Source organism: Giraffa tippelskirchi, chromosome 1 (genome assembly GCF_054371585.1).
Source record: "Giraffa tippelskirchi isolate mGirTip1 chromosome 1, T2T-mGirTip1v1.2.pri, whole genome shotgun sequence".
NCBI lineage: Eukaryota > Metazoa > Chordata > Mammalia > Artiodactyla > Giraffidae > Giraffa > Giraffa tippelskirchi.
The window spans coordinates 147,324,083-147,342,154 of NC_137275.1; the positions used below are offsets into that span (position 1 = coordinate 147,324,083).

The window sequence follows — 18,072 nt, forward strand, 5'->3', positions numbered from 1 at the left end:
TGTTGTGGATAAATATTATGGTACATGGACATGTTTTCTACAAATTACCACCAGCCTCTTTTATATAAACACCGCAAATACACTATTAATAAAATATTTTAAAAAATTTTCAAGATCCTAAATTTAAGTGTAGGTTTTTAGAACCAGATTACAAGTTCGAATTTCTATAGATGGCTATTCTTGCATGTCCTTATTTTTTGATTAAATTTAATTTTAGCAAGTGAGTAAATCTAAGTTGGGAATGTATACATCCTTTAAACAGGTTAAAGTTTCACTTATAGAATTTTGTATATACAGCTTAGGTTGGAAACAAGTAATAGATTCTTAACTCATTGTGGACTTGAGCAGTGCTTTCTGAATTCCTCTGCAGCTGGTCTCATTTACCATCTACATCCTTACAAGAAACAGTTGAAAAACGTTTCTTGTGAAAGGGAGGCAGCCTCCTCAGATCTTTCCTGTTGGATGGGAATTACATAGGATCATTGGATCATTGGTTAGTAAACTCCTCACTGAAGAGCTAGAGGGAGCCTCATGATTTTATTAGATATACTTAAGGTTTTTAAAAAAAATCACTCTAGCAATCAGAATGTTGCAGGAAAACAGTAGATAATGAGTACTGGCTTAGTATTTAGGCTTGGAGATGCTATTGTAGTTTCTCTTTTTTTTAAGCTGTGATAGAAGCAGCAGAACTTTCTACAAGAACAGTCAAAATAGGATTTTCAGGGTTCTCTCTTTCAGATGGTCTGAAGATCAAGCAAAGTACATTCACAAACATTTTAAATCTGTTTTGGTTTGCTAAGGACTGCTTGTAGCTTTGTCAACTGATGGAGATCGGTTAAAGAGGCCATCCTTCAAAGTTGTATTGACTGGAACTTCCTATCAAATCACTGAGGAGGGGATACCTTCTTTCTGTTCACTCCAGACAGCCTCCTGTCTTTTTGAAGTAGTTTGATGCAGGACTGCCCTACTCTGGAGAGAAAACTCCTTTCAGATAAATACTTCACAATAGAAGCATAAATAGTAAACCATTTATAAAGCTGATGTATCAGAGATCAATAAATTAAATTTAAAGAAATAGAACGTAAGTGGTATTAAATTCAATATTATCTAATTTCACATTTATCACTAAAATTTGTGATACATTTACTTTAAATGGTCATTGATCGTAATTGCAGTTTAATATTTATATGCTAGTTTTTAGTAGCATTACTTTGCACAAACTTATTTACTATTTAAGTAAATAGTATAATCCGGTGAGATAAACTACCCAGAGTGGTCTTTTTTTAATCTCCAGCACAGTAGCTCTCATTATGTTGCTAGCCAATAAAAGCCTTTATTTGTTGCTTATTAGAACCCTCAGTACACGCAAGAGTTCAGCTATAATTTAATTTGGCTGTTCAAAGAGGCTCCCTTGTTTTAAAACTTGTTCTCAGTACGCTTTTATAATTTATTGAGAACCTATATTCTAACTTGGGCATATGCATAGGAACACTTTTAGAGATATATCATGTTCTAACGTTTGGCCATAGCAGAGTCATACATTTTTTCCCTTTAAAAATAAATCTGTGTCTAACAATGTCAATTTCTTTTTCTTTTGCTTTATTTTTACCTGATGGTCTGGAGCATTTTTTTTTTTCCGGTAACTTAAATAGCTTTGTTATGATTATTTATAATCAATTCCCCATGGAACATAATCTTCCCTTAAGGTGTAGTGAGTAGAGCACTGAAAAAAAGTTAATTCCATCATTAAGAATTCTAGTTGGGGACATTGCACTATTGCAGTCATTTGGAATTACAACAAAGTTTACCTTGTACTTCACACATTACTAGGGTGATAAATTCAGTTTCTTTACAGAAAACTACTGGGAAGTTTTGCAGAGAGAGGAAGATGGCTTGAGTGTTTTGGTGGTATCATTTGTAACAAACTACTGAAGACTGGAACTTGACTATAGAACTCTAAAATGAGTATCAGGAATTCTTCTGCAAGGAAGGCAGAATGTGGAGCTGCTAAATGAGTCACTGCATGTATATCTTAGCAGTGGGAATCACATCAAGCCAGCCCTCCAGATACAGTATTTAATAGTTGTCAAAATGTACAGTATTGTTTTGGAACTTGTGGTTCACGAGTTCATAGTCTCTTGCTTTTTTGTGTTCAGTACAAAGATGTAACAGCCCACACAAAACATTTTTCTCTTATTATGACCTTACATTTGCCAAAGTGCCCCATGCTGAAATTCCTTTTCAGTATCTTTTTTTTTTTTTTTCAGTCCAAAGCCAGACGTGTACCCAGACACAAAAGCCTCTGTGTATAGCAAGCTGTTTTAAATATTGTGACTCGACGATGTGCTGTCCTTTCTCTGCTTGAGCCAAGGATCTCTGCTCAGTGTCTGTGGATTACCAAGCTCCTTCTTTATTGTACCTCTTGTCAACCATTCCTATTCATTTAACCTTTCATTAGTGTCTGTGCAGCTTCACTGTCTGGAAAGGCAAGGAAAAACCGAAAGGCCCCACTGTCACAGTTATTAGATTTCTCGGTTACATCCCAGCAACCATAGAGAAGTGAGAGTAGACACTATTGTCATGCGTGCTGCTCTCCTGGGGTGCAGCCCTTCTGTGCACGTCAAGGACATGTGCCACATGTTGATATGCATCCTGGGGATAAATGCACAACACGCGGGATAGGCTGCCGCTGGCAGTAATGAGCTTTGTAGGAGTTATTGCAGAGACCCAACAGTTTGTGATGGAATTCTGCTTAACAGGCCAAGGAGATAGACCGAGTTGAGGGCTGCCAAGATTTGCCTGTGCGGAGCTTAAGTCAGTCACATTGTTTTCAGCTAAACTTGCTTTGAGGGGAGAACCGATATATTGGACCGTAAGGAGTAGTCTTATTTTCATTTCTTAATCTTTCAGAGGACACAAGTGATGTTTCTGGTGACTGTTCAGTGTATTATAACTAGTTTTTATACTGGCCAAATCCTGCCTGTGAATGAATCTATCTGCAGTTTGTCTTACTTCTTACATATCTAAAAGAGAATTTAAGAGATATTTCCTGGATGTCATATGTGTGTTTTCAAATCCTATGTTGCTGTTTCCCCCTGTTGATTTCCCTCTCGCATCTTTTGTGTTATTCCTTGATGCTTTAAAAATGTATTTGCCTCGTTGCTTCAGTGTAAAGGAAGAAAAAAATGATCATTGAATTAATTGCAAATTATAATAAAGACCAACTGTGCAAATTTTGGAGTGGAAAATGCTACTCAATATCTTAAAAGATTTATTGAATTACTTTTTAAGAATTCTCAAGACATTTTAATAGAAAATGGTAAATTATAATACCTGTGTCTCTCTCTATACACAAGTTCACTTTTTTAAATTAGGAAAATATTTGTTGCTAGGGGCGACTAGAATATTTTTTGTCTTTCTAATATAAATAATTTTTGTCAGTTTACTAAACTGTTTTGGTGTTCCCCAATAGCTTTGCAAAAATATATGATATTATAGAATCCTTGTAAAGTGATTTTTAAATTTTACATGACCTTACCATTTTTAGCCAAGCCTAAAATTTTCATAGTTATACTTGAAACTTTCTCTGATAAGTTCTTGAGAATTCTTTTCATGGTATCTTGTGAGCTAAGTTATCTTTGTTTCAGGGAGGAGAGATGAGCTATTTCCACATTCATGTTTTTCAGGTAGGATGATCCTCCCCAGGGAAATACATATTCATTCAGTAATTGACAGCTAAGTGCCCAGCCAGCCTAGGGCCATGTCCCAGTCTCTGGACCATTGGGTGGGAAGTTCTATGTAGTTAGTATGATGACTGTACCTTGATCCTCTCAGGTGACCTGGTGGCCTTCCCATGATCAAGGCAGGGGTATGTTAGTTTTCTGTCTTCTAGTGTTTCTGTTCCCATTCATTGTGGTTTGTGTTGGGAGAAGTAGAAGAGGAAGGAGGGGCCTTTTAGGCTATAATTTTACCTTCCCCCCAAAAGCCATGTGGTAGTTAAAAGGAATGCATGGCAGGAGCTGGTCTCGACACGAATCCCGTACCTGTGCTTCGTACAATCAGTATCTCAGTTGGCTGATCACACCTTGGAGAGCAGTTGTACCACTGTCCACTCCAGAGTGAGAATGTCCCTGAGTCTGGGTTTAGAGGCAGGTCCCAGTCTAGTCTACCTAGGACTGAGAGTCTCTATTTCATTCTTGGTAAAAACAAGTGATTTTTGTAATTTCTATGTTTCTTTCCAGTTGGAGCATGTTATGTTTTATGTGATAGGGCTATCTAATCAGAGCCATTAACCATTTTTAATGTATATGCCGCTGCTGTTAAGTCGCTTCAGTCGTGTCCGACTCTGTGCGACCCCGTAGATGGCAGCCCACCAGGCTCCCCTGTCCCTGGGATTCTCCAGGCAAGAACACTGGAGTGGGTTGCCATTTCCTTCTCCAATGCATGAAAGTGAAAAGTGAAAGTGAAGTTGTTCAGTCGTGTCTGACCCTTAGCGACCCAATGGACTGCAGCCTACCAGGCTCCTCCATCCATGGGATTTTCCAGGCAAGAGTACTGGAGTGGGTTGCCATCGCCTTCTCCTTTAATGTATATAATTTTAACCAATTGTATATATTGAGATACAATTCATATGCTTAAAATGTCCAATTAATAACATTCCTTGGTATGGCTATAGCATGTTTTATTTGTTCATTCCTCCAATGATTGACATTTGGGTAGTGTCGACTTCTTTATTATTACAAGTAATACTGCTGTGAACATTTGTGTACATTTGTTCCATTTTCACTTTCATTAAGGATATACCTAGAAGTGGAGTTGCTGAGTCATGTGGCAGCTGTCTTTTCACCTTTTGAGAAATTGCCAGATCGTTTTCCAAAGCAGCTGCATATTATTTCCACTATCACTGTGTGAGTTCTCTAATCTCTCCACATCCTCTCCAACCTGTTACTGTTTGTCTTTTAATTTTAACAATCCTAGTGGGTGTTAAGTGATTTTGATTTGAATTTCCTGGAGTGTTAATGATGTTGGGCATCATTTTATATGTTTATTGGCCATTTGTATATCTTCTCTGTATAGCAGAAATGTCTTAAATCCTCTACTAATTTTTCATTTAGGTTGTCTTTTTGTTGTTGAGTTGTAAGAGCTCTTTATATATTCTGGTGGTGGTGGTGTTTAGTTGCTAAATTGTGTCTGACTCTTTGGAATCTCATGGACTGTAGCCTGTCAGGCTTCTCTGTCCATAGGGTACTGTAGTACATTGCCATTTCCTTCTTGAGGTGATCTTTCCAATCCAGGAATTGAACCTGTGTCTCCTGCATTGGCAGGTTGGATTCTTTACTGCTGAGCCAGCCAGGAAATCGCTTTTATATTCTGGACACAAGTCTTTTATTAGATACAAGATTTGTTAAGTGTTTTCTCCCATTCTGTGGGTTGTTTTACTTTTTTTACAGTGTCCTTTGAAGCACAGAAGCTTTACATTTTGATAAAATCCAGTTTATTTTTTCTTTTGTTGTTTGTACTTTTGGCGTGCTAAGGAACCATCTTCTAACTCACAGTCATGAAGATTTACTCCTGTGTTTTCTTCTAAGGGGCTTCCCTTGTGGCTCTAGTGGTAAAGAACCTGTCTGCTTATGCAGGAGACATAAGAGACATGGCTTCGATCCCTGGGTTGGGAAGATCTCCTGGAGGAGGGCATGGCAACCCACTTCAGTATTCTTGCCTGGAGAATTCCATGGACAGAGGAGCCTGGCAGGCTACAGTCCACAGGGTCACACAGAGTCGGACATGACTGAAGTGACTTAACACTTAGTACTTTCTTCTAAGAGTCTTATAGTTTGAGTACTTACATGCAAGTCTTTGATTCACTTAGGCTAACTTTTGTGTATAATATGAGTAGGGGTCCAGCTTCATTCTTTTGAATGTGGATATCTTAGTTGTTCTCAGCACTGTGTTTGACAATTCCTTTCCCCTTTGAATTTCATGATACCTTTTTGGGAAAATCATTTGGCCATAGATGTAGGGGGATTTAATTCTGGATTCTTCACTTGGTTCCATTGGTCTGTATGTCTATCCCTGTACAAGTTCTACACTGTCTTAATTACTATAGTTTTGTATTGTTTGCAACTGAGAGGTATGTGTCTTCCAACTTTGCTCCTCTTTTTCAAGATTATTTTAGCTATTCTTGGTTCCTTTACAATTATTTTAAAAATTATTTTTATTATGGTAAAAATAACACTTTATCTATTTTAAAATTTTATTCATTTTTGGGTGCACTGGGTCTTTGTTGGAAAGCCTAAGAACAAGCTTTCTCTAGTTGTGGCATGCGGACATCCCCTTATGGTGGCTTCTCTTGTGGAGCGTGGGTTCTAGGGTGTGCGGGCTCAATAGTTGTGGCACACAGAGTTAGTTGCCCCACAGCATGTGGAATCTTCCTGGACAGGAATTGAATTCATGTTCCCTGCACTGGCAGGGAGATTCTTAACCACTGGACTACCGGGAAAGTCCAACACAAAAAAATTAATAATTTAATTATTATAAGTATACGGTATAGTACTGTTAGATGCATCTTTTTGTGCAACAGATTGTTAGAACTTTTTTCACCTTGCAAAATGTAAGCTTTATACCTATGCCTATTGAACAACAGTTTCCCATTTCCTGTCCTCATAGCCCCTGGCCAACCACTATTCCACTTGAAGAATCTGACTACTTGAAGTACTTCATATAAATGAAACAACGCATTTATATGAAGTATTTGAGTAAGATAGTCATATCTGTCCTGTGACTGGCTTATTTCACTTAGCATGATGTCCTTGAGGTTAATGCATTGTAGCACATGACAGGATTTCCTGTTTTTTTTAAGGCTGAATAATTCATTGTATGTATATACCACATTTTCTGTACCCATTGATCCTTAGATGGACATTTAGATTGAGTTCCACATCTTGGCTGTTGTGATGATGCTGCAGTGAACATGGATGTGCAAATAACTCTGAAAGATTCTCCTTTCAGTTTGTTTGGATATATATCCAGAAATGGGTTGGTGGATCATATAGTAGTTATCCTTTTAATTTTTTAAGGAACCTCTGTTCTGTTTTCTCTGGCTATTGCCCCATTTTACATTCCCACAACAGTGCACACAGGTTTCAGTTTTTCCACATCCTTGTCAATGCTTGTTACTTTTTGTGTTTTTGTTTTTGTTATAAAGTAGTGGCCTAACAGATAAGACTTAAATTGAAGAAAGTAGGGAAAACCACTAGACCATTCAGGTATGACCTAAATCAAATCCCTTATGATTATACAGTGGAAGTGACAAATAGATTTAAGGGACTAGATCTGATAGAGTGCCTGATGAACTATGGACAGAGGTTCGTGACGTCGTACAGGAGACAGGAATCAAGCCCATCCCCATGGAAAAGAAATGCAAAAAAGCAAAATGGCTGTCTGAGGAGACCTTACAAATAGCTGTGAAAAGAAGAGAAGCAAAAAGCAAAGGAGAAAAGGAAAGATATAGCCATTTGAATGCAGAGTTCCAAAGAATAGCAAGGAGAGATAAGAAAGCCTTCCTCAGCGGTCAATGCAAAGAAATAGAGGTAAACAACAGAATGGGAAAGACTAGAGATCTCTTCAAGAAAATTAGAGATACCAAGGGAACATTTCATGCAAAGACGGGCTCAATAAAGGACAGAATTGGTATGGACCTAACAGAAGCAGAAGATATTAAGAAGAGGTGGCAAGAATACACAGAAGAACTGTACAAAAAAGATCTTCATGACCCAGATAATCACGATGGTGTGATCACTCACCTAGAGCCAGACATCCTGGAATGTGAAGTCAAGTGGGCCTTAGAAAGCATCACTACGAACAAAGCTAGTGGAGGTGATGGAATTCCAGTTGAGCTATTTCAAATCCTCAAAGATGATGCTGTGAAAGTGCTGCACTCAGTCTGCCAGCAAATCTGGAAAACTCAGCAGTGGCCACAGGACTGGAAAATGTCAGTTTTCATTCCAATCCCAAAGAAAGGCAATGTCAAAGAATGCTCAAACTACTGCACAATTGCACTCATCTCACACACTAGTAAAGTAAAGCTCAAAATTCTCCAAGCCAGGCTTCAGCAATACGTGAACCATGAACTTCCAGATGTTCAAGCTGGTTTTAGAAAAGGCAGAGGAACCAGAGATCAAATTGCCAACATCCACTGGATCATCGAAAAAGCAAGAGTGTTCCAGAAAAACATCTATTTCTGCTTTATTGACTATGCCAAAGCCTTTGACTGTGTGGATCACAATAAACTGGAAAATTGTGAAAGAGATGGGCATACCAGACCATCTGACCTGTCTCTTGAGACACCTGTATGCAGGTCAGGAAGCAACAGTTAGAACTGGTCATGGAATAACAGACTGGTTCCAAATAGGAAAGGGAGTACGTCAAGGCTGTATATTGTCACCCTGCTTATTTAACTTATATGCAGAGTACATCCTGAGAAACGCTGGGCTGGAAGAAACACAAACTGGAATCAAGATTGCCGAGAGAAATATCAATAACCTCAGATACGCAGATGACACCACCCTTATGGCAGAAAGTGAAGAAGAACTAAAGAGCCTCTTGATGAAAGTGAAAGGAGAGTGAAAAATTGGTTTAAAGCTCAACGTTCAGAAAACTAAGATCATGGCATCTGGTCCCATTACTTCATGGCAAATAGATGGGGAAACAGGGTCAGACTTTATTTTTTTTGGCTCCAAAATCACTGCTGATGGTGATTGCAGCCATGAAATTAAAAGACGCTTACTCCTCGGAAGGAAGGTTATGACCAACCTAGATAGCATATTTAAAAGCAGAGACGTTACTTTGCCAACAAAGGTGTATCTAGTCAAGGCTATGGTTTTTCCAGTAGTCATGTATGGATGTGAGAGTTGGACGGTGAAGAAAGCTGAGTGCCGCAGAATTGATGCTTTTGAACTGTGGTCTTGGAGAAGACTCTTGAGAGTCCCTTGGACTGCAAGAAGATCCAGCCAGTCCATCCTAAAGGAGATCAGTCCTGGTTGTTCATTGGAAGGACTGATGTTGAAGCTGAAACTTCAGTACTTTGGCCACCTCATGCGAAGAGTTGACTCATTGGAAAAGACCCTAATGCTGGGAAGGATTGGGAGCAGGAGGAGAAGGGGACGACAGAGGATGAGATGGTTGGATGGCATCACCGACTCAATGGACGTGGGTTTGGGTAAACTCCGGGAGTTGGTGATGGACAGGGAGGCCTGGCGTGCTGCGATTCATGGGGTTGCAAAGAGTCAGACACGACCGAGTGACTGAACTGAACTGAACAGAACAGATAAGAGTTATATCTCATTGTTTTGGCTTGAATTTCCCTGATGATTAACGATGTTGAGTGTCATTTCTTTCTTTCTTTCTTTTTTGGTGTCTCTGTGTGGCATGTGGGATCTTAGTTCTGTGACCAGGGATCACACCCACACTACCTGTGGTGAAAGCATGGAGTCTTAGCCACTGGACTGCCAGGGAAGTCCCCTTCTGCACATTTTTAACTGGATTATTTGATTTTAGGTTGTTGAGTTGAGGAGTGCTTCCTATATTCTTGATATTAACCCCTTATGAGAAATGTCATCTACAAATACATTCTCCCATTCAGTAGGTTGCTTTCTCTGTTGATTACTTCCTTTGCTCTACAGAATTTTTTAAGTTTGAAATAGCCCTATTTGTCTTTTCTTTCTATTGTTGCCCTTAGCAGTATGCTTTTTCTTTTTACTTGATCAACCTCATATATTTGGAAATTAAATGTCCACTTTTAAATGATTGGTGTATCTAAGAAGCCATAACAAGGAAAATTACAAAATGTTTGTAACAGAATAAAAATGAACAGAGAATTTACCAGAATTTGTTGCATGCAGCTGAAGCTGCTCAATACAACTAAATACAGCGTGGAACCTTGAATAACGTATGAAAACAAATAATGGACACTGGCATAAAATTTTGAGAAATTTGAACAAAATCTGCACTTTAGTTAATAATACCTTAGTAGTTTACCTTTAGGAGAAGGCAGTGGCACCCCACTCCAGTACTCTTGCCTGGAGAATCCCATGGACGGAGGAACCTGGTGGGCTACAGTCCATGGGGTCGCTAAGAGTCGGACACGACTGAGCGACTTCACTTTCACTTTTCCCTTTCATGCACTGGAGAAGGAAACGGCAACCCACTCCAGTATCCTTGCCTGGAGAATCCTAGGGACGCGGAGCCTGGTGGGCTGCCGTCTATGGGGTCGCACAGAGTCGGACACGACTGAAGCGACTTAGCAGCAGCAGCAGCAGTTTACCTTTAAAACTCAGAATTATCTGATCCTCTGAAGAGTAAAAGCTACATGAGGAAAGTACATCTATTATTTGGGTAAGAAACTCTTGGTGGTACTCCAGGGGACAAGAAATATGTCATCTGGTAGCCAAAAGGTGATGGCTCTTAGCTCCCTGAGAAACACCCTGGTTATACTTTGATGTTTCTTAATTATCATTGAGTTTAAAAGCATTCTAGGTGTTCTCTATAAGAGATACACGTCATGCCCTGGAATGTGGTATTAAGTACCTAGAAATAATTGTTTTTAGTTTAATAAATACCTCAAAAGGAAAAAAAAAACATTATTAAGAAAATTTGTCTTCCTGGACATTCCTTTGTAACTAAAAATACCACCCACCAGTGATTAAAACTGAAAAATTACTGTATGATCTCAAACCCAAACTAATTGGTCCACTTAAGTTTTAAATAAATGCATGTGTGCATGCTCGGTCGCTTCAGTTGTGTTTGACTCTGTGACCCTATGTAGCCTGCCAGGCTTCTCCTCCAGGGAATTCTCCAGGCAGGAATACTGGAGTGGGTTGCCATGCCCTCCTCCAGGGGATCTTACCGACCCAGGAATCAAACCTGCGACTCCTGCGTCTCCTGCATTGCAGGCAGATTCTTTACCCACTGAGCCACCTGGGAAGCCACTTCAAATAAATACTATCTTCAAATCTGGCATGGCACGTTTGGAGACACGAGCTTGTTTTTAAGTTTACCTGACAAATTTTGTAGTTAAAATACCTGATCGTTGAATTAGAGAAGCTTGAGAACAAATGAAAGGTAAGGTAATTTGGATGACCTAAAAAAATTTGTTCCCTTAAAGATGTAATTTTTTCTTTATTCATGCTAACAAAAGACTTATATTTATCTCCATCTAAAGTAATTGCTTTTATAGTATGCTGATGAGCCATTCTTGCTTAACTGCATTGTCTATTTTTGGCCTTTTGCCAGTTAGTTTGGACAAAAGTTTCATTATTCATTCAGTATCAACTATTAATTAGATGGCTAACTGATCAAATATATATGTGGAGAGCATGTATTTTTCCTTCTGTAATGTTTACCTAGGTTACATAAAAATTAATTAACCAATTTTAAATAGTATCTTACGATATGTAATTACTTTTGGTGAAAATTCTAAAGAGGATTTATAATCATTTATAAAAATCGGTATGGTAGAAAATCTTATATTTACTATACACTTGATTTTTGGTTTTAACAAATTTCATTATACCAAATGGCACATTTTTATAAATGTTGAGCAATAAATTAATGCTGCTTTTCTGTTTCACATATTTTGACATGTGCTCATATGTATCTTGTTGTATATATACACGGAATGACAGCAGCATGTGTACTTTTATTTGTGCCTTTCATGGTTTAGGGAAGTAAAGTATGAAATTACCTGGAAAAATACAGCCTTACAAAGTAAGTTTACTCACCCCTCTGTCCTGTGGTGTTTAATCTTCCTGTAATACACATTTTACACTAATGGATTAGGGGTGTTTATTCTGTTAACATGTGTTATGCTAACAGGTATGCTTCTGAAAGTTCAGTGTGATAGTTCAGTGTTTCCTTTCACAAAATGGTGATTGGAAACAAAGCATTGTGTTTGTTCAAACTGGTTTCCAATAGACTAAAACATTAATTTCGCTTCAGAGTACATTAACTCTGAATGACATGGAAAAGTAGATATTTTTTAAACTTGAGAATTCTGCCATGTGTTAAACCATAATTTTTTACCCTATTAAGTGTCGTTTGCAAAAAAATATTTTCACATTAAGTATTTAAGTCTGTTCATTGGTCTTTGCAGCATCACTTATGTCCATAAACAACACCTAGTCACTGAGAGGACACTTCTGTGTACAGAGGACAGTAATAATTAGATCTAATGAAATTGTGCATGTGTGTGTGTAGTGACAAACTGATAGTCTGCAACTTCCTTATGGGAGAGGGAGAAAATAGTGTAGGAGAAAGGGTTTGATACTTAACGTGCATTTTCATACTGCAGTAACACCTGATGCAGTGTTTTTCTAGTTTTAGGTATATGTATGGATAGACGGATAAATATTGAGTGTATCATTGAATATTTCTTTTTTAAATATGTGTATCTTATTTTGGTGTACTGGGTCTTAGTCGTGGCATGTGGGGTCTAGTTCCCTGACCAGTGATCAAACTGGTGCCCACTGCATTGGGAGGGTGGAGTCTTAGTCACTGGACCACCAGGGAAGTCCTTGCATATTTCATTAGTATTGTCAAATTGTGTTTCTGAAATGCAGATATGCCAAAGTAATCTGTTAACAGCCAACGGGTAAATATTCATTACTATATGTAGAATAATTTGCTGTAGATTTGCATGAAACATTAGATAATAGTACACTGATTTGGTAAAAATAAGTATGAAAATGATTGAGTTTTTATGTTCAAGCTGTACATTTAGTGTAGGCGAGGAAGTTGTGGTTGTCACCACTTTCCACAGTATTACACATTTTTAAAAATTATTTTAGATTGTAATTAAACAGGCATTTGCATTTCTGTGATATTCATGATACTCTGTTCCATGCTGTAGATCTAACAGAGGCGGTAGAAGCTCTAACCCTAACATGAAGGGGCACAAAGTTCATTGGCAGAAAGGTATTCATTATCTTTAAAGAATAACCATAGTGCAGGGGACTGGCGCTAGTCTTTGTATGTTTGGAAATCTAGTGTTCTGTCAGTACACGCTTGAAAGAGATCAGTCCTTCATGGACTCGTTCAGCTTGTTCACTGACTGAGGGTTGGAGATTAATACCCATCCCCACGTGCATGCGCACACACCATGTGAACATGTGTGTAACTGCAGACCATATTAGGTGGAATACTTTCATACTTCTGTTGGCATGCTTAGCTCATTCTCTCCTTTTGTAGGCAAATTTAAGTAGGGAATCAAATTATAATCCACATGTTGCCTATTCCTTTATGAGCTTGGAATTTGAACAGAGAATATTAAGGATGGAAGTGGACTGTGTAAGGGCCTCCTCTGTCTGTAGAGAAATCCTTTCCAGTGGCCTCTGCTACCTACAGTGCACACTTCAGACTCCTCACTCCTGGACTGTGCTTGGAAGAGCATTGACAAAATTGAACCCTCTTCCTTTTTTTCTGCTTCCCATTCACCTTCTGATTGATAAACTCTTTTTTCTCTGGACATGTTAATATTCTCAAGCAGATATTAGTTAACTGTCCTGGGAGCTACTTGTTAAGGTGACTTTGCATCTGTTTGGGTTTTTATGGATATAATGCAGATGGCAGTCTCATTCATTTTAAATTTCTTCGGAGATACCTCATGCTGCAACATTACATGTAATGTGTTTTGTATATGGGTATGTGAGAATGGTGGGAAGCCACAGGATAAGACTGCAGTTTCCTGGAGGAAAAAAGATGCATAAGGGAAAAAAAATAATAAGGCTTAAGACCAGTTAAATACCTTCTACAGAAAGTTTCTATTGTTTAATAGAAGATATTACTTCTGTTGTAGAGAAATATCTCAATTTGAGGTTGGCCTTGTATATATAGATGGAATGGGCTCCCCTGTGGCTCAGTGGTAAAGAATCTGCCTGCAGTGCAGGAGACATAGGTTCAGTCCTTGGGTTGGGAAGATCCTCTGCAGGAAAAAATGGCAACCTACTTCAATATTCTTGCCTGGAAAATTCCATGCACAGAGGAGCCTGGCAGGCTGTGGTCCACAGTCACGAAGAGTTGGGCATGACTAAGCATGCAAGCACGCCTTATATATAGAAGGGATACACTACAATTTAGAGTTTAATAGGAGTGTGTGTGTGTGTGTGTGTGTGTGTGTTGAGGGGGTGCGTTTAATCTCTGCATCTATTTTCTGTGATAGAAGTGAAAGTGAAAGTCACTCGGTTGTGTCCAACTCTGCGACCCCATGGAATTCTCCAGGCCAGAATATTGGAGTGGGTAGCCTTTCGCTTTTTTAGGGGATCTTCCCAACCCAGAAATTGAACCCAGGTCTCCCACACTGCAGTCGGATTCTTTACCACAATGGAAACCCAAGAATACTGGAGTGGGTAGTCTATCCCTTCTCCAGCAGATCTTCCCAACCCAGGAATTGAACCGGGGTCTCCTGCATTACAGGCGGATTCTTTACTGACTGAGCTACCAGGGAAGCTTGTGTGATAGAATAAATTTGTCAGTACTTTGGGATTCTATTTTCTATTATACAGTTAGGGCCAAGATTAGATTTTAAAGATTCTTAATGTTTCACATTGTGTGATATTCAGCATCTCTTTATTATACTATTATGTGGATGCCAAAAATGACCAAAAAGATAAATGACTTTGCATTGGTTGATTCCAGAAACTTCTTTCACTTTGGTCTTTTATTCTCTTTAGAGCACTTTAATATCAATTAGATTTTGACTAGGGAGAAACATTTGTTAGAAGAGAAGGTAGGAGGATAAGGCACTGAATATCTCCTGAGGATAGACCTTGGTGGACTGGGGAACCTCCTCTCACTCTAGTTTCCTTAGATCTAGTCTAACTTTTGTCCTTGTGACCCTGTTTCAGTCTGCAGTCTGTACGTTTCAGAGCAATTGAGGTACACTTGTGTAGTGTGAGACTTTTATTATTTAAGCCCTCAAGGTTAAATATATCTCCAGTTTTAAATTTGAAAAGATGTCAGAACTAAGGTAGGGTGAGAATGGAGAAACTGCACAGGAAATGTTGAACACTGATAAAAAATATAGTTTGAAAAATACATTGAAAAACAAAGGACCAGTTAAAATGAGTGCCATGAGACGTATTTCTGTGATTCACCAAGCTTCGAGTTCACCATATTTTTCCCCAGCATCTTTCAGGGTCTCCTCTTGTGCCTTTCATCTAATGGCCAAGTCCTGTTAGATCTGTCTTCTAACTTCCTGCCCCTTCACCATCACCCTAGTCCATAGCCCCACCTACCGCCCTTTACCTGCAATATTATTGTCACTTCTAACTGCCCCAGTGCTTCTGTCCTTGCCTCTCTCCTCCCCACTACACCCAGAGGACTCTTCACGGAGAAATCACTTCCCTAGTGCCAAAAATTCCAGTCTCTTCTTTCCTCTTACAACACCTGCAGTGAAGATCCAAACTCCTGACGTGACTGAAAAGGATATGTTCGACGTCATCCTTGCCCAGTGCTCCAAAATCATTTTCTACCACTCTTCCCTCTGCTCCCATTTCCTAACCTCCTTGCTGGTCACTGAATGTGCCAAATTTGTCCCTTTCTCAGGCCTTTGCATGTGTTTTTTCTCTACCTGGAATGCTCTTCTCCCAGATGTTTGCGTAACTTCCTCCCTTATTGCATTCATTTCTCCTTGAAAATGCCATCCATTCAGGGGACTTCGCTGGTGGTCCAGTGGTTAAGATGCTGTGCTTCCAATGCAGAGGGCAAGGGTTGGATCCCTGATCAGGGAATTAAGATCCCACCTACTGAGTGGTACAGCCAATAAAATAAAGTAAAAAATTAAGTGCCTTTTGTGTGTGCGTGCATGCTAAGTCCCTTCATTAGTATCAGACTCTTTGTGACCCCTTGGACTGTAGCCTGCTAGGCTTTTCTGTCCATGGGATTTCCAGGCAAGAATACTGGAGTAGGTTACCATGCCCTCCTCCAGGGGATCTTACCGACCCAGGGATCGAACCTGCATTTCCTGTGGCTCCTGCATTGCGGGTGGATTCTTTACTGCTGAGCCACTGGGAAGCCCAAGTGCCTTCTGTAGACAATGTTAAAAATATATTAAAAAAAGGGAAAATGTCATCCCTTCGAAGAGAACTTACAACTTTCCTCTCCTGGCTGCCTCTCTACCCTGTATGTTTCTTTGACTTCTAACCCTGATTTTTTTCTCAGTAGCGTTAATCACCACTTGAAACTGTATTTAATTTGTTTGCTTATATGCAGTTTATTAATTGTCTTTTCCCTTCCTGTTAGGATGCCAAAATCCCTAAGAACAGGGACCTTTGCCTGTCTTGTTAATTTCTGAATTTCTGCTTTCTGTAGCAGCGCCTGGTATGGGAAACACTCAGCAGATGTTTATTGAGTGAATGAGAATTTTTTTGTGTATGTATGGTCGCTAAGTTGTATCTGACTCTTTTGTGACAAGCTTAACTGGATACTTGGTGACCTCAGTGTTTTAGAATAGCTTTATTGGAATGTAATTCACATGCCATACAATTCACCATTGTAGGTTTTACAGTTCCATGTTGCAATTACTGTATATGCAATTTTGAAGGATATTGGGAAATAAATGATAAACTTAGAACTTGGAAGGAAGTCTAGTTAGGTATTCTCAAGTTAAAGGAAGTTTATAACATTTGAAGACCTTGTTAATAAAATTTTTGATCGAATTTATAAACTTGATATAATTAATATACTAATAAATGTGCTAAGGAAACTTGAAAATCACAAATAAGTAGATACAAATAAGTATTATTCTGTATAAAATAGTCACCCTAGAACATCATACATTGATGGTACCACAGCTTAAAATGTTTTGGAGCCCATCATTTGGCATTGGCTTTGGACAGTCTGTGTCTGATTCTTCTAAGTATTTTCAGTTCTAGCAAATTTTCTGGGACAGAAATTCTGGTTTGGAACCAGAGATCAAATTGCCAACATCCGTTGGATCATCAAAGAAGCACGAGAGGTCCAGAAAAACATCTACTCTGCTTTATTGATTACACCAAAGCCTTTGACTGTGTGGATCACAACAAACTGTGGAAAATTCTTAAAAAGATGGAATACCAGACCACCTGACCTGCCTTTTGAGAAATCTGTATGCAGGTCAGGAAGCAACAGTTAGAACTGGACATGGAACAACAGACTTGTTCCAAATTGGGAAAGGAGTACGTCAAGGCTGTATATTGTCACCTTGCTTATTTAACTTATATGCAGAGTACATCATGTGAAATGTCGGGCTGGATGAGGCACAAGCTGGAATCAAGATTACCAGGAGAAATATCAATAACCTCAAATATGCAGATGATACTACCCTTATGGCAGAAAATGAAGAACTAAAGAACCCCTTGATGCAAGTGAAAGAGGAGAGTGAAAATGCTGGCTTAAAACTCAACATTCAGAAAACTAAGATCATGACATCTGGTCCCATCACTTCATGGGAAATAGATGGGGAAACAGTGGAAACAATGAGAGACTTCATTTTTGGGGGCTCTAAAATCACTGCAGATGGTGACTGCTGCCATGAAATTAAAAGACGCTGCTCCTTGGAAGAAAAATTATAACCAACCTAGATAGCATATTAAAAAGCAGAGACATTACTTTGCCAACAAAGGAGCGTCTAGTGAAAGCTGTGATTTTTCCAGAAGTCATGTATGAATGTGAGAGTTGGACTGTAAAGAAAACTGAATGCTGAAGAATTGATGCTTTTGAACTGTGGTGTTGGAGAAGACTCTTGAGAGCCCCTTGGACTGCAAGGAGATCCAACCAGTCCATCCTAAAGGAAATCAGTCCTGAATATTCATTGGAAGGACTGATGCTGAAGCTGAAACTCTAATCTTTTGGCCACGTGATGTGAAGAACTGACTCATTTGAAAAGACCCTGATGCTGGGAAAGATTGAAGGCGGGAGAAGAAAGGGATGACAGAGGATGAGATGGTTGGATGGCATCACCGACTCCATGTGCATGAGTTTGAGTAAACTCTGGGAGTTGGTGATGGACAGGGAGGCCTGGCATGCTGCAGTCCATGGGGC

General features: G+C 39.1%; 1 protein-coding gene and 1 long non-coding RNA gene across 12 annotated transcripts in view; both read left to right on the forward strand.

Annotated features, from left to right (window-relative positions):
* The window catches only part of BNC2 (basonuclin zinc finger protein 2), a 504,931-nt gene that overhangs the window by 39,511 nt on the left and 447,348 nt on the right, over positions 1-18,072 (forward strand). The window lies entirely within an intron of this gene.
* Positions 7,569-10,635, forward strand: LOC145509909 (uncharacterized). Its single transcript, XR_014056544.1, has 2 exons — positions 7,569-10,066; positions 10,211-10,635. It is a non-coding gene; the product is annotated as an uncharacterized LOC145509909 (long non-coding RNA).